We start from the raw sequence: 23,759 nt of genomic DNA on the forward strand, positions 1-23,759 counted from the left end.
TTTGATGTCATCTCTGACCAGTGTGGGTCCTTGTAGTCAGCACAACCTAGAAGTACTAGCTTATCCTTTTTTATGTTAATACTTGTTCCATTAGCCTTAGCGTATTTTCAGTACTGCGGCAATCACCTCACTGGAGTTTATAATGACAATCATATCATTGGTGTACACGTGGCAAACTGTATTTGTACTGAATATTTCCAGTTCTTGTAAGCATATCTGAAATCTTACCAGCAACGGTTTAGTTGCATTGCGAATAAGATCACTGAACAAGGGCAGCCTCCTTACATATCTTTTTTTTACTGGTACGATAATAGTAAGTAATCCACTTCGCTTCATTCTTGAGATTGTTCCACATATATATTTGTGTGCAGGCTGTAGGACTTGCCCATTGAGAGTACGGTATGGAAGAACAGTTTGTGGACAAGCTTTATGGGGTTGTGTTCCTCAGAAAAGATCTTTACAAGGCTTTATATTTGGTGGCTGTTCATTCTACAGGTGATTGATTTTGCAGATGCCATGTCTGTACAGTAGAGGAGATTTGGTGTGGAAGGGGTATCAGCAGACAAAGTCGAGGTAGTGCTGGAAGTTTGTGGGCCTGAAATGTGTAAGAATGTTTACAGAGACATCAGAGAAATGTGAGATGACATCTAAAAAAAGGTACCAACTTGAGCTGAACAATACATTTGCCATGTTATTGGCTGCGAACAACCATGTGATTATAAATTTTAACTATGAAGTTTACATCACAATTTTTATTTATTGGCTACACCAGTTTTCAATTGTCAGTCATTGCCAACATAAAGCTTCTTGGTTGCATCACAATATGGTAAGAGTAAACATACCCTCAAAACTGTTAGTAGAATTGTCATATTCACAGACACAAAAACTTGAATGATACACAGCAAGTGAACATTGTGGGTTACATAAGAGAATTACTGTACACGATTGCAGTCCTGTTTCAATTACACTACCTGACAAAAAAAGTGAAGGGTCCAAAAGCGGAAGAGGAAACAAAATAGAAGTTCACAGTTGAAAGGATATGCGATATTTTTTAATTTCAAAACTGAGTTACATTTACAAGAATTTGGCAGTATGATCCCTCTTATGACTATGACATGGAACTCCTTGTGGTCTGGGTGTAAGCACCAATTTGGTGGGGAAATGTGTCAAAGCCATTGTATCCACTGCTGAGGCACACTGGCCCACAACTGTTGTAACTAGTCCTTGATCTCCTGGACACTGGCACCAGGATGGAGCTGACGCTGAAGCTGGTTTCTCTCATTCTTCTTACTGGCTATGTAAAGAACCTCAATATCTCACTCTCTCACACACACACACACACACACACACACACACACAAACTGTGTTGTCAAGCACTGCCCTGTTGAAAACTAGCCCCACTATACTGTTCTATGAGGGGATGCAGGATGTCCACGACATACCATTGTGCTGTCAAAATTCCCTTAATCACTACAAGCCATAACTTTATTAAGTCACACTCAGTGGCTCCCCACACAATGACACTAGAAGTAACAAGACTGTGCCTCTCCAAAATATTGGAAGAACACAACCTACCCACATGTTGCCATTAATGGACCCCCGCGCTAGTGCAGAACTGTAAGTCATCGCTGAACTTAAGGTGATACAATTCATCAGAAGTCCACGTTTCCTGGTCACTCAGCTCCTTGTGTCATAGCATTAACAGCAGCCTATGCTTGCGACAGTAATTTCCTAATCCAGATACTGCTCATCACCAACCAATGGTGTGGGATAACACAATGTTGCAGAGTGCCCATTACTTGTTCTTGAATTACAGTCACAGCTGTGAATAGACTGCTATGTGCTCAGTGCAGAATACAGCAGTTGTCCCTTGTGATGGTGGTCAGATCTGGTCAAGCATGACCTTGACAGGTATGCCTGCCCTCACTTTCCCATGCAGTCCCACACTGGGTCCTTGTGACATCAGAACGCCTAACAAATATAGATATTGCTCAATTTGATCAGCCGGCCAAACTGAGATCCCCAATGGGATCCTTTCAAACTGCTAAGTGCTCACAACACTGCCTCAGGCGAGTGTGCAGCATTTCTGTGTCATTCAGAGTAATCGTCAACATCTGATGCTGTCTCTGCCCCTTATACATCCTACCAGGCTTCGTAACAACACTAACGGCCATTCCACCTGACACAAAGGAATGTAACTCCAATCATTTAAATACCTGCAACAGCAAGTATGTGTACAAAGTTACAATAACATTAACAATGTCTTCTGGTTGCTTTACTTTTTTGTCAGGTAGTATAGTCAGCATCTGATAGCAAGTGGACTGGATTGTTCCCATTACCAATACATTGATAGGAGGCCAATATTGTCAGATCCCACTGTCTTGCCACTTCCACTGTGAAAAGCTTAGTGCCTGCCAGTTTTCGAGCAAGGAACTTTTCTGGGCACAAAAATTTCATCTATTTTAAGAAAAAACTCTTGGACAATTTGAAATCAAAAACAAATAATTGAGTTACTGATAGACAAAGGATCTTACACCACACATTAATTTCAGAATTTTTAAGTAATTTTTGTAGGAGACATGAGGCTTTACAATAATTTTCTACTACCAGGAAGAGCAGAGCACTGGTGGATGGCTTAAGTCAGTACCTACTATGACGCGGTTGCAACTTCAGACCTTACAGGTAAGATTCCACTAATTTAGACTAGTTTGTTGACTTTTCAAGGATATTTCATGTGTCACAACCATCAACTTAACTGTGAGGGAATACGTAGTAAAGTAGCTGACAATATAAAATCATTTTTGTGTGCATGGAAACAAGTTACTGAAGTGAGACTATCAAAGGAAGAACAGTTACATGGTGTGAGTGAAGTGAGTTAAGCACTGGTAGTGCACACTTGCTTTTATACTGTGTATGATCTCATATACTTGTAGCCACATGCTAAATAAATCTTTTATACTTATGTATAGCACAGCACATCAACTGATTTACAAAACAATACAAAGCCAAAAATACAGATACTTGGTTGGTTGATTGATTGATTTAATTACTGGCTGATTTGGGGGAGGTGACCAAACAGCAAGATCATCGGTCCCATAGGATTAGGGAACAAAGTCAGCCATGCTCTTTCAAAGGAACTATCCTGGTATCTGGCCGAAATGGTTTACTGAAATCAGGATGGCCAGACGCGGGTTTGAATGGTCATCCTCCCGAATGAGAGTCTAGTAAGCTAATCACTGTGCCACCTCTGTCAGTGGAGTTACTACTGCCATTCCAGTCTGTACAAAACTAGAATACAAAGAGAGAACCTTTTTTTTGGGAAGAGGAGGAGGTGGCTGGAGTGGTTTGTACATCACAAGCAAATAATATATTCAGTTCCACAAGAGACTGAAGTTAATGTGTGCATCACAGTGTAAACTAAGAACTCCAGATGGCTCATATATTCAAACATTTGGGTAATACACAAGCAACATTCATTCTATTATTTATGAAGTTTTCCATGTATGACTGACCAACTGTAATGCTAGTAACTTGAATAACAAGTTTCTGTCCAGCAGTTTAGTAGCAAAATATACTCTTAATGTTTTACATGTTCATTAAACAAACACAATGCAAAATAATGTTTTTTTCGCTGTTCCTTAATAAAACAAATTTAAGGAACTTGGAGATAATTTTTTTTTCTGCTTATAACTGTTAAAATGATTTCCTCTATCGACATCAGTTTTTGCTATGTTCATTGACTGACTGGCTGCTTAACAATACCTGAAAAACAATAAGTTATGCATTAGTGAAAACAAATGAAAATTTTGTACAGCAGTAGAAAAATCAAATTTATGTAGGATATACAATCTCACTCAACCTGAGTTAATAATACCTAATAACTGTAGCTCTAATGAACTAGTCCAAAAGTACTTCCATCTATGAAAGCTGTTTCAATACATATCACACTTCCTGTCTATAGTATTCTGTGTATGTGTGGGCAGAAGTACACAAGTGGTTCACAGAAAATAGTTTTTGGGAACTTTAGAGTTAGGCTAACATACAGTTTCAGACAGCAAATAAAAAATTTCAAGTTTATGAAGTGGAGATCAACAGCCAAAAACTTTATGAAACCAAACATACAGAATTTCTAGGCATCCAAATAGATACGCAGCTAAGATGGACAAAGCAAATTGATCAGCTGGTCAATAAACTTGGCACAGTGTGTTTTGCCCTGAGTGCTATTTTTCACCATGTCGAAGAAATATCGCTTTTGTCATATTTTGTCTATTTCCATTCCTTACTCTTCTATGGTATTCTCTTCTGAGAAATGCTACAGGGGTTGAAATAATCTTCAAACTACAAAAATGAGTAATGAGGTTTATATGTGACGTCTCTAACAGAACGTCCTGTACAGGCCTCTCGAAGACTCTCAGGATGTTTACTGTTAGAAATCAATACATATACTCACTGATAATGTTTACAGCCAGCAACAAGGAATTATTCCAGAAAAACTGACATTCACAAGCATAACACAAGACTGGAAAAATTTCCACCAGGGCTCTGCAACTCTCACAAAAGTCCATAGGGGAGTAACAGGCAGGAATAAAAATATACAACAAGCTTTCCATAAGTACAAAAAAATTAATGCAGTTATTCAAAAGGAAAATGAACACATTCCTCAGAACAAACTGAATTCCTAGAGTAATTAGACATCCTTTTGAATAAATATAGAGGAAAGAAATCTTTACTTGTGTTATGAAGACAAAATTGTGTATTCTAACAAATCATAGTGATAAAATGTAAATTTATTTATATCATAGATAAATATGTACCATTTATTTTACACAATTAAGTATTCACTTTAACTTACTTATGTGATGGAGATAAAAAAAATTGTATTTTAATTTAAATCACAATGACAAAATGTAAACTTCATTATTTAGCCTGTGTGTGGCACTAGGATAAAAATATGCACTTCCATTCATTCTGCTAATTTTAAGCATTCACTTTAAAAATGTAAAATGCTGGTTGTCTGAAATCCATCATTCACAGATAATGACTATTTGTATGACATATAAAACGCTCACATAATTTTGTATTATTTCACTCGACTTGTCCTTTATTACTAGTACACCCTTTGTACAATATGTAATCAACAGGTCCAAATAAAAAATCAAATCAAACCAAATTTAACAAAAGTTACTTAGTGGACTCCCTTGCATTTTTCAAGAGTTGTGTGATATATGTACATAATATGCTCCAACATATTGGTACAGGATTTTTCCAACATATAAGTTTTCTGAATTACCAAGCAGTTTTTCTATTGACATAGTTTTAAATTAAAGGAGACAACTCACAAGAAAGCAGCAGCACTGAGTCATCGACAGCCAAACACAAAAAGCAAGAAAATTTGCTAGCTTTCAGGTTCTCTCTCTCTCTCTTTCACACACACACACACACACACACACACACACACACACACACACACGACTACAAACTGCACATAATACAAGATGAAAAGATTTTCCTCCACAGTATGCAGGTATTATAGTGATGGAACAATATGACTTAAATTTTTTTTTGTTATATATGCAGGACTTAGCCTATACTATTAGGCCTACTTCCACTGTCCTAGACTTTTAATTTGTTTTCTGTTACCAATCATGTCTTCTACATGCCAGTGTTTGGGCTGTTCTGTACACTAAACTTGCATTTATGATTATTTTGGTGTCATAATTCTTTATAGCCCTGAGCAATCATATAGCAAATTATTGTCAATCACTAAATTTCTTTAGTAGTCAAAAGACAATGTTGTAACAGTACACAGACCTGTCCACCAAGCATGTGTTGGTTTGGTACAGCTGTAACCACACAAACACTAAATTTCAACAAAACCATCTTAACATTCAGATTATAAAAGACTACATATTTCTGTTGCCTTATTCTCATCTAGATGAGGCGGTCTAAACCTGAAATATCTGAAACTGAAATCTCTACATAAATCAAGCAAATATGTCAACATACACAGTGAAAAACCAGAACTGTGCACAGTAGGTAAATAGAACCAGAATGCTGTTATCCTTACATGACTAATATGCAATGAAATTCTCTCTCGTATGCGTATGGAAAGCTCTTCAGTATCCGGTGTAGCTTAAAGTACAAGGTACAGGTTGTCTTTCTTTGCCAACATAATTACACACAATAAACGCTGATTACAAAATTTTGTGCTTCAAGCGAAGTGAGGGCACTTACCTACAAAAATTTTACAAAAGTTTCCACACCACAAAAGGCGTGGATTGTTCGACAGGACACATGTTTTTAAACACAGTTTCCTCATGATTTTCCAGTCATCAAAACTGTTTCAGTGCGTATGGAACTGCAAATGAATAAAAACATGTACAACTAGCTGCACCCGAATTTGATGTCACACAACTTAGTTTACTGTCATCACAGTGTTTTTCAGAGACGGAAAGAACAACACACTATACAACTCACCTGCTCTGATTAATGCAATTAAAAGGAAAAACGTTGTAATGTTCCCTATTACTCCTTCTTTCGCTTTCTTCTTTTCTTCTGCAGTTAATTCCTCTGGTCCTCGAATCCGTATCATTCTACAGAGCGTGTCACTACGTCACCAATTTTTTAAAAAAAATAATGAACAACAAATATCCTTCGCTCCACAACAAAACACCAATCAACCACACGCTTCGAGGATGCTAAGTTCACCCGACTTGGATACGATGTGACGTCTTTATGACGTATACACGCTACATCGAAAACGATAGAAACCGTATATCGACTATTCGACTTTTGTGAACTTTCGAGAGATTGTGACAGGGTAGCGCTGTGCTCTGCGCCATTCGTTTAAATGTGTTTTGCGTTCCTTGCGTTTAAATCGTGTATTGTACTGTGTTTGTGTCCTGTGCGTTGTTTTTCGTTTGCTTGTCTCTAATTATGTGTTCAGCATTTGGGAGACTAATGAGAGAAAAGCTTACCACCATGGAATGCTTTGACACTGCATTCAATCATTTCATACGTCAATCAGTACTAGACACTAACCTTTGGTTAAGATTACATTGAGAAATCCACTTCCCCTCGTATTTCAACCCCGGTCGACGAGTTTTCTTCAACAATGCCTCATATTTTTCTTTTTAAGTTCGAAATTCAATCATTCTACACACCAGTCATTACTGGACACTAAGGTACCTGTCTCTGCGGTCCGAGTGTAAAATTACGTGGAATTATGGTCGATAAAAGACTATCTTGGGATGGACATATAAATTACTTACCTAACAAACTTGCACGAGTTTTCTTTCAGCTATATAAATGAAGAAAAAAAGTCAGCAAGAGTATGCTGCTACAATCTAATATGTACTGACAAGACCAATTGTATGAAACCATACTAAAATGTTGATAATAAACAAATATTATTTTCGGCGTAAGCATTCAATACAACAATCACACAATCTAATCTGGTCGGGACATAAGAAGACTTCACTTTTTTACGTGGTGTTTTCAAGGCCACGGTCAGGAATATTTCTATTAATATCCAGCTCTTTTATTTTGGCGAAAGACATATACGCTGCCACACTGAGCTGTTTTCAGAATCGCACGTGTCAAAACAAACCACTAGCTGACGACAGTATAGAATCTCGAACGTTCGTAAAAGTCGATAGGTGCGTTAATCGACTAAAGCGTGTATACGTCATAATGACGTCACATCATATCCAGGTTGGGTGAACTTAGCATACTCCCACACGCTTTTTCAACGTTCCCACTTAACTACTCTCGTTGATGCAGTTGCAGTCCGTCGTTCGACTATAGCTCCACGGAAAGAGCCGAAGTTGCAAGAGGAAGCACACAGATAATACTCACTGCTCACCATCAGTCAGAAGTTGGCTACTTGACTCCCAGTAGCGCACGTGGTGTTTCGTGTATCTAACGAGTGTAATTTTCGCTGCCCTTGCGTGAAATGAAAGCGCAAAGAATTTCTTCTTCTTCCGCTAGGAACAAGGTGACGTTGGGTCAGTACCATCAGAAATATTATGAATGAAGATAAAAAATACTCACGTTCAGAGTGTGGGAGAAGCTGTGATTGTCGATCGCTCCACAATCAACGACGCAAAAGTTTACAAATATTTGTGTTCCTTAGTTTACGTGGCAAACTGTTCAACAAGGAGCGCAATTTAATGTGTCACGAAAGAGACGCTGTTGTACGAAAATAAATGTCCTTAGTGCATTATTTGACTTGCATGCAGACAGAATCTACTTTCATCACTGCAGCGCATTCCAACTTCCAAATGATCCTCTAACGGCACCATTCGAGCCCTACACGTCGATGCTGTGGTGTGAGTGGAAGACGGCTAGAAATGTGTGTGCCTGTAGTCCCGCTGCAAATAACTTGTTTGCAACAGTTCGTGTTAACACGTCTGGGCTCACAAACCCTCTTATCTGTGCTGTGGTGCCTGTAGGACTTGCCGCTGCTGCCCTTACCTACGACGATCATGGCGGAAAGATGTGCTGTGTGGAAGTCCAGAACCTCTTCTACATTAGTGAGATGTTCACTTGACCACTAATATCAGCATTGTTGGATACCTGACACAGAACATCCAACGCATGTGGCGGTTCTCTGAAAGGACAATCCCGCAATTCGTAAGGACACAACTTGACTCCTTTCAAACTTGCCCAGTAGGCTGTAGAAAGAACGAATGCATCTCCATGGCATGGTTGTCTGCTTGCTTCACACGTCTGCACCACATTGAGCCCCCTTTATGTACCTTTTCCCTATTAAAGGGTAGATACAGATGGCGCTCTGGTAGCTATGCCACCTTGCTATTTGTTCAAATGTGTGTGAATTGCTATGGGAGCAAACTGCTAAGATCATCGGTCCTTACACACTACTTAAACTAACTTAGACTAACTTACGCTAAGGACAACACAGCACCCATGCCGGAGGGAGGACTCGAACCTCCAACAGAGGCAGCCGCACGAACCGTGGCATGACCCCCTGAGACCGCGCGGCTACTCCGCATGGCACTTCGCTATTTGTTGGTGAACCACGTTCAAACCATTACCAGTACATCTGCTCTCTCCCAGGTGGCATATGTCATCATCAGATCAAAATCGACATCACCTTTCCAGTGTACTATTTTTTTCTGGCAGCCTAAGAGGCAATTTATTTGCTTCCAAGTTAGAGCGAAGTACCCTGGATCCAAAAAAGAAGCATATAACACTGAGCAGTACAATGATTTACATTCCATTGTTATGAAACATAAAGGGTATGGCACCTGTATAGAAACGTGGCTAAATGATAGTGATAACCCTTCTGTGATGTTCTCCAAGACACAAGCACCTGACACAATCGATTCCTGAGAAGGGAAGACTTTGTCCTCATTATTATGAATAGCGCTCAATGTAAAATTCTGTAGAAGTACAGGGTGATTCAAACAGAATACCACAACTTTAGGAATTTAAAACTCTGGAACGACAAAAGGCAGAGCTAAGCACTATCTGTCGGCGAATTAAGGGAGCTATAAAGTTTCATTTAGTTGTACATTTGTTCGCTTGAGGCGCTGTTGACTAGGCGTCAGTGTCAGTTGATGCTAAGATGATGACCGCTCAACAGAAAGCTTTTAGTGTTATTGAGTACGGCAGAAGTGAATCAACGACAGTTGTTCAGCGTGCATTTCGAACGAAGCATGGTGTTAAACGTCCTGATAGGTGGTGTATTAAACGTTGGTATAAACAGTTTACAGAGAATGGGTGTTTGTGCAAAGGGAAAAGTTCTGGACGGCCAAGAACGAGTGATGAAAATGTAGCACGCATCCAGCAAGCATTTGTTCGCAGCCCAGGAAATTCGACTCGCAGAGCTAGCAGAGAGCTGCAAATTCCACAATCAACTGTATGGAGAGTCCTACGAAAAAGGATAGTTATGAAACCTTATCGTCTGAATTGAACGTCAACTACCCGAGGCGATGGATTGGCCGCCAGGCAGCCCGTGACAGAACACTTCATCACTGGCCTCCAAGAAGCCCTGATCTTACCCCCTGCGATTTTTTCTTATGGGGGTATGTTAAGGATATGGTGTTTCGGCCACCTCTCCCAGCCACCATTGATGATTTGAAACGAGAAATAACAGCAACTATCCAAACTGTTACGCCTGATATGCTACAGAGAGTGTGGAACGAGTTGGAGTATCGGGTTGATATTGCTCGTGTGTCTGGAGGGGGCCGTATTGAACATCTCTGAACTTGTTTTTGAGTGAAAAAAAAAACTTTTTAAATACTCTTTGTAATGATGTATAACAGAAGGTTATATTATGTTTCTTTCATTAAATACACATTTTTAAAGTTGTGGTATTCTTTTTGAATCACCCTGTACTGTAGTGACTGCTTTTACATTGGTGGAACTAATGGCTGTGGTTTTGGGTTAATTACACCATTTGCACTTGATGACATGAGACGACTTTTTTTTTAACTTTCCTTATTTTGAACAGGTCTCACCAAGAGATACTGTCATTATTTTAATGAAATAAATACTGAAATAGGAAATGCAAGTCCACAGGTGTTTATGTATGAATTAGATGGGTCATTTTATAACACTTTGCTTCCACAGATAAAAGAAGTTATAACTTTTGAGCTGAGTTTGGTAACTATGCTATCATACAAGCTCCATCCACAAAACTTCTAGTCGTATGGGTGGACGAGCAATTGAGATAGTAGAAGTATCTAGAATTTTTGAACAAAAAACTAAGTAAATACTATTATGTGGCAAAAATGCTTCAGGACTAACACAGAATTGAATCACTGTTGCGTGCCTATTAAGCTTACATAAACAGTTTGCTTAGATATGGTGTGATCTTCTGGGGAAATACAGGTACGGCAAAACAAACTTTCAAACTTAAAAAAAATGGCTGTCAGAATAATGAAAGGAGTTCGCTATAGAGAGCCATGCAGGGAAAGATTTAAAGAATTTAAAATAATGACATTTCCTGGTTTATGCATTCATGAATGTGTATGCTTTCTGAAGACTCACCAGGAATTTTCAAACATCAAACAACCAGGTTCATAACTACAAAACAAGAAACCGAGATAACTTTCACAGAGATATCCACAAAAAAAACTGTTACCAAAAAATCTTCATTGCCAAACAAAAATACTTTTGAATGCCTTGCCTGCAACTATAAAGAAAGTTAAGGAGTTTAATAAATTCTGAGTAGAGGTAAAATAATTTTTAATAATGCGTAAATTATATAACGTTGAAGAATATCTGAATATGAGAAAGTAAAATTATTTACATATACTGATGTAAGATGGTTGTACTTTTTATGTGAGATTGTAAACACCTTAAATATAAGAAATCTTACTGTCACTAGCCCTGGCTATGAACTGACTATATTCATACAGTTATTGGATGAATGAAGAAATTGAATTAAATGAATTTAATTAAATTTCTCTAGCAATGGAGTGACTGATTTTAGATCCTGTTACAACTAAGTCAGAGCAGTGGCATAATGTGGATTTTTGTTAGCCTAAACAAGCCCTAAATTTTCCGCTCCTTTCTCACCCAATTAAGCAAAATATAATTAAGATCTTTGACAATGAGGAGCAATATTTAGTTAATACTTGTAATCAGAAGATAGGGACGTTAGAATTTATTTTCCCTGCATATTTTTTAGTGTCTTCTATGTTTGCCTTTACGCTGAACAGATAAGCTCTCAAAAATTATTTACATAACTTGTCTGTAACAGCAAAGAAAAAATCATGTATCCAAAACAGTTTCAACAAAGAAAATACATACTTTCATGCAATGAGAAGTAAATAATTTGCTACATCTGAACCTACAGAGAATAGGCTTTCATAGCAATAAATTATGTTGTTCTGGTGTATGTTTGGGGAGTACTTTTATGTATGTTAAGTCTGTAATACTTCCTTGTCAATAGGACCTTAGTAGGCATTTCCACTGAACGCTACGTGATGTGCATTCAGTCCGTGTATGGACAGGCATGCTACATTTTGTCAGCTTACAACTAGCTGATGGGATGAATTCAGCTGGCTTTGCTGGATTCAGGAGAGTTTCACGACTTACAATAGCTTACCTTCATAATACACAAATCAAAAAAAGTTTTGCATCACCCCGGTTCCCAGAACTCCTGAAGATAAACGTTGACTGTGGATATTGTATCACAGACACAGTCCCTTTGTGTTTTCAGACATGTCACTAAACCAATCCAAAGATGTACACAACCATGCATGAGCAGAGCCTATTAGACAGAGGGGGTCCAGCAGCTGAACAATTCCAGTCATTCCACCAGGAAAGAGGTGCACGGCTTATGTTGTCTGTAGTTCAGCCATGCCTAGACAGTCAATCTCGTCTGCATTGTTACTTTGTACCAGAGAGGGCTCTCAATGAATGAAGTGTCCAGGCATCTCGGAGTCAATCAAAGCTATGTTGTTCGGACATGGAGGAGATACAGAGAGATAGGAACGTCGATGACATGCCTCGCTCAGGCCGCCCAAGGGCTTCTACTGCAGTGGATGACCGCTACCTACGGATTATGGCTCAGAGGAAACCTGACAGCGACTCAGCCATGTTGAATAGTTCTTTTCGTGAAGTCACAGGACGTTGTGTTATGACTCAAGCTGTGCGAAATAGGCTGCATGATGTGCAACTTCACTCACAGCGTCCATGGCGAGATCCATCTTTGCAACCATGACACCATGCTTTGTGGTAGAGATGGGCCCAAGAACATGCCGAATGGACCGCTCAGGATTGGCATCATGTTCTATTCACCAATGAGTGTCGCCTATGCTTTCAACCAGACAATCATCAGAGAAGTGTTTGGAGGCAACCCAGTCAGGCTGAATGCCTTAGACACACTGTCAAGTGAGTGCAACAAGGTGGAGGTTCCATGCTGTTTTGGGGTGGCGTTATGTGGGGCCGGTGTACGTCGTTGGTGGTTATGGAAGGCGCCATAACGGTTGTACGATACATGAATGGCATCCTCTGACTGATAGTGCACCCATTCAGCAGCATACTAGCGAGGCATTCATCTTCATGGACGACAATTCGCTCCCCGATCATGCACATCTTGTGAATGACATCCTTCAGGATAACAACATTTCCCGACTAGAGGGGCCAGCATGTTCTCCAGACATGAACCCTCTTGAACATGCCTGGGATAGATGAAAAGGGCTGTTTATGGACGATGTGACCCACCAACCACTCTGAGGGATATACGCCGAATCGCTGTTGAGGAGTGGAACAATCTGGACCAACAGTGCCTTGATGAACTTGTGGATAGTATGCCACAACGAGTACAGGCATGCATCAATGCAAGAGGAAGTGCTATTGGAGATTAAATGTACCGGTGTGTACAGAAATGTGGACCACCACCCCTGAAGGTCTCGCTGTATGGTCGTACAACATGCAATGTGTGGTTTTCATGAGCAATAAAAAGGGCGGAAATGATGTTTATGTTGATCACTATTCCAATTTTCTGTACAGGTTCCGGAACTCTCGGAAACGAGGTGATGCAAAACTTTTTTTGATGTATATATTATACTGAAAGTAGTAGCAACGAATAGTTATGTCAGGAAGCGACACCAAGGAGGAAACTGCTCATAGAAGAGAGAATGGGAATGCTTATACTGGGGTGAAAGCTGAAACATTTAATCTAAAAGGAATGTCCTCCATACTAGAGATTTAGATCGCCTAATAATAAACCTTTGCGGAGTCTAGAGCACAGGCAGACATCCGGTGGGGTATGGGGAACACATGGGAGATTTTTTAATTTGCAGCTCTGATTTTCGAGAGTGAGTGATTATGCATTAACTTAAGCATGGCATTATCTTTCGGTGGCAGCCATATGACATGTAGTAGAAGTAATAGTTAGTTGAAGAAGGTTTTTTGTTGAGAAAATGGAGTTCTCTATAGCTAGGGCTAAAAGCAGCTATGACGGAATATTCTTGTTTACCGATTTAAGGTGTATCTTTCAGTATTTCTAGAACCGTCGATAAAAATCCAATTAAAATTTTTTTAGCAGTCATGATGTTGTTAAGAATGCTTTCTGTAACGAAGTAGAGTGTGTCTCATGTCACCTGGAGCACAGGGACGAAGACAGCGTGTGTTGTCATAGACATCGCGAAAACGGGAAAAGGAACGTCACAGCTTCGCTATGTTTTGGATTCGTTCGCCTCTAATGTCCTAGGTATCTGTACAATGGGGAAACTAATTGTTCTGTGAGGGAGGATCGGTAAATAACGCACAATATTTTTTTCTCCATTCGTACAGCAGCTGGAATGTTGGAATTTCAAGATGACACAGTATGAAGTTTGTTCTACAGAAGGTATTTAGTTTTCATGTGTAGCTCCAGCGAGAAAAGCCTGAACTGGAAACAAACATGGCGCGCATGTTACAGTCGTCAGTTTGTTAAGAGCAGCGAAGTGCAGTTCGATATCTGTAAGATATGGGCATAAACCGAGTGATATTCATAAGAACATGTGTAGCGTGTATAGGGACGACTGTATGGACCACATCAATGACTACAGGTAGTGTGCATTCAGCCAAGAGGACAGCGTGAACCTTAGTGATTCGCCACGCTCGAGGTGGCCAATAACAGCTACAATCCTTCAGAAAGTCAGAGCCATAGAGGCAGCAATCGTGAACTACTGGCGAGTGCAACTGCGAATCTTACATAGCAGTTCAACATTTCCTATGCTGTGCTGTACGATATTGTTCACAACATTAATGCCAATGCTATCAAACTTCTTTATGACAATGTTCGCCCCCATGTTCCTGGTCCTTGAACCGTCCACTGGTGTGCTGCCATTTCATAGTGCCAAAGAGACACAAAATTTGGCGATCAGACATGTCCCCATCGTCAGGTGCGTTGACGAATTGAACTTCTGACAGACAGGCAGATGTGGCTCGAGTGCATTCATGCACAGCTGATGAAGGTTAAGCAGATCCAGCTGTTCCTGGTTTGGAGATTCATGCTGAAATTGTTGACCTTTTATTGGCTTTGTCCTCTCAGTTGTCACTGCTAATATGTTTGTTCTTGTCTTGTTGCCTGGTGTGTTCCAGCGTGTGGCCTCAAAACAACGACAGCCAACCTCTTCCGCACCAGTTCGACCTGGAAGGAGCTTTGCTTCTGCTGCTGCTTATACAGCACCTGCCAGATCAGCCGAGCAGCACCTTGCCGCCCCCACAGACGTCTAAGGGCGTGGCAGACTTTTATTTTGTGCAACTACATCAACAGCGGTAGCCATTCGTGGGAGTGGACCATCGTGCAGCAGCTGAGGCAGGCCTCTAGTGCAGATGAAGGAGGAAGTGTCCACCTCATGAGTCTGCCACCTCACAGCCTGCTGTGCGAGTTCCACACATGGATAAATACACCCAAGGACTAACCATCTGTGTGTGGAAAGCAAACACCATCAGAATTCAAACTGGAGAATTTCAGCAGTTTCTGCATGATGAGCACGTGGACGTCTGCCTCGTCTCCGAAATATGGCTGAAACCTGGCGTGGATATGTGTGGAGCGAATTTCTGATGCTATCGCCCCAATTGGGCGACTCAGGGAGGCAGGATGGCAGTTTATGTGAAGATGACGCTGCACCACTAACAATTGCAACTACTAGAGATGGCAATACTGGAGACCACGGGCATTATGGTCAACACTTCAGCTGGCCAAGAAACGTCGTGTCGGCTTTCCGGCAGCCGACAGGACTCCTGCAACCCAAAGACTTCGAGACGCTGCTGTCGATGCATGGGAAACTTCATCGGTGGCTATATCAAAGCCAAACACCTGGAGTGGAACTCCTGGGTCACCAACAACTGCGGTAGGAGGCTACTCCAGTTAGTTAACGACCATGACACCATAGTGCTGGGTCCATTTGATCCCATGCACTACCCGAAGCGCGGCCGACGCGACGTTCTCGACATCGCGATTGTCAAAAGGGCAGCCTACAACGCAGTTGCGACTGCTGACCCCCACGCTCTTACACTGGATAATGGTTTCACATAAAGACTACCTTTTTTACACCATAGTTTCCTTTAAAAAATTACAATTTTAATATGACAAATAGTATTAAAACAATCTGAGTGTCTGAAGTGGCAGTGTGAGCAAGTAATACAATGAATAACAAAACCAATACTGGCAGTGCTTGTACTACAGCAGCTGCTGCCACTAGTAGCGTTAAGAGTAATAATAATAATAACAATAATAATAATAGTGGTGGAGATAAAAAGAATATAAAGATGCACCAAATAGATGTTTTCTGATATAGCGAGTTCTGGGGAATGGAAATGTAGGGAGATTGCACCAGCTAAGAATCCTGGGAAGAGAGGAAGATCTGGTCGGAAAGATGGATGCACAAGGATAACAAGTGTGTACAGGGACAATGATAATTCTTATTGCTGCTTCAGTAGCAATGTCACTAACTGTCTTCTGAAGCTGGAGATGTTATTCAGTTCCCTACTATAATGCCAGAGGTTATTCTAGTTGGGTTCCTGCCACTGAGGAAGACTTCAAGAAAGAGACTGGATGATATGGAGTGGGATAGAAAGGTTTTGCTCTCATGGGAATGGGTGTTTATGCCATGTTGTTCAGATAACAACGTTAGGACTGAGGAGAAATATGAGGGACAGTGTTCGCTAATAAGCGATTAGGGAAGACAGAGAGTATGGAAATCTCTGCACTTGTCTGCATGCAGCCAGGATAACTATGCATATGATGGTGAAATATGATCAGAGTCGAACACCACAGATATAATGAACAATGGTACTCATAACCATTTCCAGGTATTGTGGGCTTTCCTGATAGACGCCTTGCAGGATAACATTGCAGAAATCAATAACTGAAAGTATAAGTATTGAGGAGTAAACGAAACAATAATTATTCATTGTGGCAAACAAGCCAGAACGAAGTCTCTCGTGGCCAGTATATGAACTAACAAATCTATCCATACTAATGCCACTGCTGTTACGTATTCGAAAATCATTGTTCCAACACTTCTATCATTAACTATTTCCTCTGACAACAGATCAAAACTTTTTTCCTCTTCTGGCTGAAGCTAACACTAAAGAGTTCAAGTAAACCTAGTTTATGGTGTAATCTCACACCTTCATTTTGAACCAGTTCCATTTGTTCACTTGCCTTCAGATTATGTGTAAACACCTATGTAGACAGAATTAAAATGCATTAACTAATCTAATGATCATGCAGACAGGATTATCCAGCTTAGTCACTACCTGCCACCCACCATTTGTGCCGCCTGTGGTCATGGCTGTGCCAGAATCCCCCTCCCTCCCTCCCCCGTGACTACACCATTGAGTTAGAGTTGTATCTCCAAGAACAATATGCTAAAACACCAGGTTCTGAGCATATCGTTACAGAACAAACAGCAGTGTTAGCACAAACATGCATCCTGAAAGACTGCACCAAACCATAAAATACATATATCTGTACGACAAAAACGTGAAATGTCTCAACAAATCATTTCAAGTATTGATGAGCGTCGTCAGGGACATTATTTGACAAGTTCATTATTTGTAAAAGTAGTAAAGTCACAAGTAAACTCCACGATGTTCACAAAAAACACAACTTAAGTGTAGACATGGTTAGAGAACGCATAGTTGAGAAAGGAAAAGGCTGACCTCACATCATCCACTTCTGAGGTGAATTTCACTTATTTTGCTCACGAAAATTTACACAACTGCAGTTACAAATTGATTTGTACTGCATCTGAAACCTGTATCCACCAATACATATGTTCACACTAGAGTCCACAATCAGGTCTGCTTATGCAAAATAAGTAAGCCATCCAGCAAGCGAATGTCAGAAGCTTTGACAGTCTTAATGATGTCATACAGGAAGATGCATCAAATTGTATGAAGAAGGAGAATCAATAAGAATGTCCCTTGATAAATTTGAACAACTAAATTACTGTAGTGCTGTGCTTTTTCCTCTTTTCTCTTATATTCGTGATTAAAATAGTAAAGAGTGGTCTTAAGCTGTTCATGTGCCAGTGATATGGAGAAAGAAACTATTTCATGTAAGTCGATTTTGGGTTCAGCCTCTGTCACCAGCAGAGAACGAGTATATAACACAATAAGTAAAACATCTTTTTTTACAGTTGCATTTGATTTCGGCGTGTTGATATGTACTTTCAGTCATATCACAGTGTAGTGGTAGGTTGTAAAGATCAGGTTACTGTTGTGTTGGCTAACACATAAATATCACTGAAATTCGTATGTCCCACCAACACTCAGGTCACTTCATAAGCATGGAGCTGCAATTGCACATCAGGCCCTAGAAACGTGTCTCAGCAGTCACATACATCCAGCGAATGAAATGAAATGATTGTATGGCACTGATGGCTGGGAGTCCCTACCTGGGGAAGCTTGGACAGTTGAATTGCAAATCTTTTCAGTTGACACCACATGGGCAACTTGTGTGTCGATGACGATAAAATGATGAGGAGGACAACACAACCCCCTGCCCCCGAGCAGAGAAAATCTCCAAAAAGGCCAGGGATTGAACCTTAACTCACTGCATGGAAGTCAGAGACACTGACCACTCAGCTAAGGGGGTGGACCCACATTCAGTGTCTGTGATCGAAGACAACTTGGGTCTAGCTCTCGACCATAGCTATGGCTCCTTACAGCTTTCATAAAGGGAGGAACACCATTGATTATTTAAGTATCCTGATGATACAAGTCGAGAAAACCTTTGCTTAGAATGCTTATATTACAGATTTATTCTCAGATATTCCGGCAGCTTATCACTGTGATGATGTTTTCTTGTTTACGCAAAAGTTTGGTGTCCCACATGTTTGTCTTTGTGTTCTTCTGAATAATTTACATCATAGAACCGCTTACATTATACAGCAAGACAACAGTTTACACAGAACTTTCTTAGCGCCGAAAGGAATACCTCAACGTGCTATCCAAAGTCCCCTCTTATATTCATTATTTGCAGCAGAATTGGAAAAAAGCTTCTGTCAGCTTAGAACTGTATTGCTCACAGATGAATAATGCAGCTGATCTACTATCTGAATGATCCCTGAGGAACAGTCTCATTCTGATGCCCTCAAAACCCAACGAATACTATCAGCCTGGGACCTTTTAGATTAAATGTACAGAAGTCAGCAAAGCTATTCAGGCCTCTTCTGGACAGCAGATTATCCTGGACCAAACGTGTTAATCGTATTGTCATGAAAACAGAAACAGCTCTGAATGTTGTTTAACAGCATTTTACCTGCAAGATGTGGATATAAACCTCCGACATGTCAAATACTGATATCTGTAATTTTGTATATGCAAAAGACTTGTAGAGTTAAAATTTAATTGTCTTCTGTAACCTTAATAAGCAACTGTAGCAGCTGTATTGTTTTAAGGAAACAAACCCAATAAAATTACAGCTTCAAACTTGTGAAGTGAGCCACACTTAGGTGGGAAATACGAATTTCACCAATTTTTGTGGCATACAACACGAAGTAAGCTTGATGTTTACAGCCAACCAGAACATTGTATTATCATTGAAAGAATTTATAAACACGCTTAGCTTAAACGCATTTGCAAAAGAACAGTGATTTACCACACATATGGAGACCTCAAAGACATCGACACAAAGAGAATCACTCACCAATACTGCAAAGTGGGGATGTGAAATCTCTGAGATCAAGACGCCAGTTCGGACCGAGCAATCGTAGATGGCACTCCCCTCTCATATTCTTGTGTATTGAACATATGTTTATCCACACATAACAGTGTCCACGTATTATTATCACGTCACTTATTAATATATTGAAGTGTACTTCCACATTTGCGACACACAACAGCAGAGTACACTGTGTGACTTGTAAAATACTGTCATGTGCCATGCCACTGCGCATTAACAATGGACACAAATTTAACCATTTCCCTGTTCCACAGAATTATACTGCTACAAATCCATCAACAAGGACTGCAGTGCAGTGTACCCATTGCTTCAGCCAACGAACTATACTGTATACAGAGCAACAAGTATGTACAGACATAGCCTCACAAAATATGGTGACTGTGGATCAATAATGGCCACCATCAGAGTCTGGATAGGAAGTTGGCCCCAGCGGGCAGACTATATCCAGTCGTTCAGCACGGTCGAAATATCAATTTGGTACCCAAGCCTCCTCTGCCTGGCTGGCCGGCACACGCTCTGAACAATTGCGATGCCTCCTGACTTCACACAAAGCTGTCATCACAAGCTGCCCTACAAAAAATGAGGCACCACCTGTACATGACATCACAGCAACAGTCAAGTCGACTCCACCAGCTAACTGCACCCCTTCTCTCCTGGAACGCTGCTGGTATCATATGTGATAAGGTACATCAGCATACAACTGTCTTCAGCCTTGGGAATGTCTAAAAGACAACTGTGCACCACCCACCATTACATAGACGAGTCACCTCCCCTCATCTACAGTGACTTCACACAATAGATATCTCTACATTCAAGATCTTGACACTAATCTGTACTTTCTCATTGACACAGGATCAGACATGTGCACCGTGCTTTTTCTACTATTTGAACTAAACATTGCGAACATAGTACTGCATTTGCAAGTGGCTAATAGTGCAGGTATCCCTGTACATGGCATTTGAAATTTCGCAATTCATGTTTCCAAAAAAATTATACTGTAAATGGACCTTCTACATAGCCGATGTCGCTGAGCTGGTGATAGGGGTAGTTCAATCTCTTACCTGACCTGTACCATGGTGCCTTATCAGTGGCGGCTCGTAGGAATGGATTCTGGATGTTCACAAATGTTCAGATAAATATGAGATACGAAATTAATAACATATGCTGTATATCAGTTACACTTATCAACATATTTATACAGCTTCAGCAGTTGTCAAATAATAATAAAGTACAGTTTATGGCAAGAACGAAATAATGTTAAGCTTTCACTACTCTCTGTTTCGCATGTCTGTGTAAGTGGAAGTTTCCATGCTTTTTTATCTTTTTGGACAAATGCGCAAGGTCTCTAATACATGTATTAATTAACGAATTAACTTCAGGGCTGAAAATCAGACATTATTACGTTGCACCCACACAACTTAAGCTTACTGTACACTTCGTTAAGTGTCCACCTGTAGACACGCTTATTTGATTTTTGCCACTTTCTCAGGCAATAGATCTAGTTTGGGAGGTCCTACTTTCTTTGCGACTAACTTTTCCTGGTAGTTTTCTTTTCTGTTAGTGCTTAATAAAGGTTCAACAGAAGCCATGTTGACACTGCACAGGATAGACAATTCCTGCACAGTAAGCAACCAACTGCAAACATAAACTGCCGTTTGTCGAAATTATTAAATTCCAGTAGTACTATCAACCAACAAGGCCACTTGATTAGAATACAAATGAGGCACTGAGAGTCATAAGGGCCAAAAGCAAGCCTTCTTCGACCCCCGCCTCCCCCAACCCCCTCCCCACCATATTTATGTTAATATCAGAGAAACCAGAAAGACAGCTTTTCATGAATGTTGATATATACGAGGGTATTTCGGAAAGTAAAGATACACCGTATGCCAGAGTAACAGAAGAGTTTTGGCGAGCAAGTTGGCAACACTGGTGTTAACCATGAACCGTTAGCTTTCTCCTCGCAGTCGTTCGGCAGTTGAACGTTGCTTCTGGTTGGAGTAGGTCGTGTTTAAAATGGCTGTACCGATTCAGAATCCCGCCAAATGCGAAGTGCGCTCCATCATACGTTTTCTTCATGCAAAAGGTCATCGACCAGCGGATATTCACAAAGAAATTGTTTCTGTTTCTGGAACCATTATGAATCAACAAAATGTAACGAAATGGTGTCGTCATTTCTCTAAATGTAGGACCGATCTTCATGACGAACAAAGAAAAGGTCAGCCATCTGTGATATTTGATGCCCTTCTTCGGAGAACGGAGGAAGCAATTCGCGCGAATAGACATCTCACATTGAAAGAATCGCATCAGATCATACCAGACGTGTCAATGACATCTCTTTATGACACTGTGACTGTCAAGTTAGGGTACAGGAAATTGTGTGCACGCTGGGTTCCAAAACTGTTAACGGAAGAACACAAAATGAAAAGGATGGGCTTTGCACTCGACTTTCTCACACGCTATGCTGAAGCAGGTGATGAGTTCCTTGATCACATTATGACAGGTGACGAGACGTGGGTTTATCACCATACACCTGAATCCAAGCAACAATCAATGCAATGGCACCATTTGAATTCACCAAAAGCCAAGAAATGCATAATGTCGATTTCAGCGAAGAAAATCATGGCTTCTGTGTTTTGGGACAGACGAGGCATTCTTCTGTTGGAATTTATGCCTCCTAGAACGACAATTAATGCTGGTGCATATTGCCAGATTTTGAAACATCTTCGAAGGGCAATTCAAAACAAACGCAGGGGAATGCTGACAAGTGAAGTCCGCTTGTTTCATGACAATGCTCGGCGTCACACAGCGCTCGTAACCAAAGCACTACTCAGACAATTCAAATGGGACGTATTGGACCATCCACCATAAGGTGGACCTTGCGCCCACAGCCTTCCATATCTTCCGTTACCTGAAGTCACATCTTGGTGGAAAATCATTCAACGACATTGAAGAGATCAAATGTGGTTCCGACAACAGGCGGCAACCTTCTATGACTGTGGGATACAAAAGCTTGTGCACCGACTTAACAAATGTTTGGATAACGGGGGTGATTATGTCGAAAAATAACAAATAATTGAGTTAATAAGATGTAACTGAAATATTCTAAATAAATTTTCTATTTAAGGATTGCAAGCCATTGTATCTTTACTTTTTGAAATGACCTCGTACACACAATGTGGGCCTACAGTACAGATAAACCTGAAACACCATAAGAATGACAGATGTTAGAAACATGAACGAATGCTACAGTCTCACAATCGAAAAAGATGTGCTTCATGGTTCTCAGCGCCTCAAACGGATTACTGTATGATAAAATCCAAAACTTAATATACTGTATCTCATTCAAAACCCCATGAAATAGGTTTTTCTGTGAATAATACTATAACATATACTGACGTCCGACCTAATTTTAGTATATTGTGGTGTCACTGCCAGACACCACACTTGCTAGGTGGTAGCTTTTAAATCGGCCGTGGTCCGGTAGTATGCGTCGGACCCGCGTGTCGCCACTGTCAGTGATAGCAGACCGAGCGCCACCACACGGCAGGTCTAGAGAGACGTACTAGCACTCGACCCAGTTGTACAGCCGACTTTGCTAGCGACGCCACACTGACAAATACGCTCTCATTTGCCTAGACGATAGTTAGCATAGCCTTCAGCTAAGTCAATTGCTACGACCTAGCAAGGCACCATCACCAAGTTATATTGAGATAATAATACTGTATCAACAAGACCAATGTTCACCAATTGTGGATTAAAGTTAAGTATTCCAGCAGCTACGTACTTTTCTTTATAGGATTCATTACGTATCCTGTTTCAGACCTCACGCCAGTCTGTGTGAGTTTAACGCATGCATTTAGGCCTTCTCTAGCAATACATCAAGTGGCAACGAGGATAAAAACGAGCTTCTTTATACTTGCTTAATTTACTTGTGCCATGGCTTCGCCACATTCTCCAGATGTACTGCCCGAATTTTATCGCTTGCAGAATCAGCAGACACAGTCGTTATTGGATGCCCTTGGACAGCTCGTCCAGGGTCAACGTGCAATGCAAAACGATGCGGTGGCCGCCGCTCCACCGCTACCGCAGCCACAAC

General features: G+C 40.6%; 1 long non-coding RNA gene across 1 annotated transcript; it reads right to left on the bottom strand.

Annotated features, from left to right (window-relative positions):
- Nucleotides 1-1,028: 1,028 nt before the first annotated feature.
- Nucleotides 1,029-6,726, bottom strand: LOC124605818. The gene is made up of 3 exons (XR_006978681.1): nt 6,478-6,726; nt 6,235-6,358; nt 1,029-3,762 (listed from the first exon to the last, which is right to left on the bottom strand). It is a non-coding gene; the product is annotated as an uncharacterized LOC124605818 (long non-coding RNA).
- Between the last annotated feature and the right edge of the window lie 17,033 nt (nt 6,727-23,759).

This window comes from Schistocerca americana, chromosome 3 (genome assembly GCF_021461395.2).
Source record: "Schistocerca americana isolate TAMUIC-IGC-003095 chromosome 3, iqSchAmer2.1, whole genome shotgun sequence".
Lineage (NCBI taxonomy): Eukaryota > Metazoa > Arthropoda > Insecta > Orthoptera > Acrididae > Schistocerca > Schistocerca americana.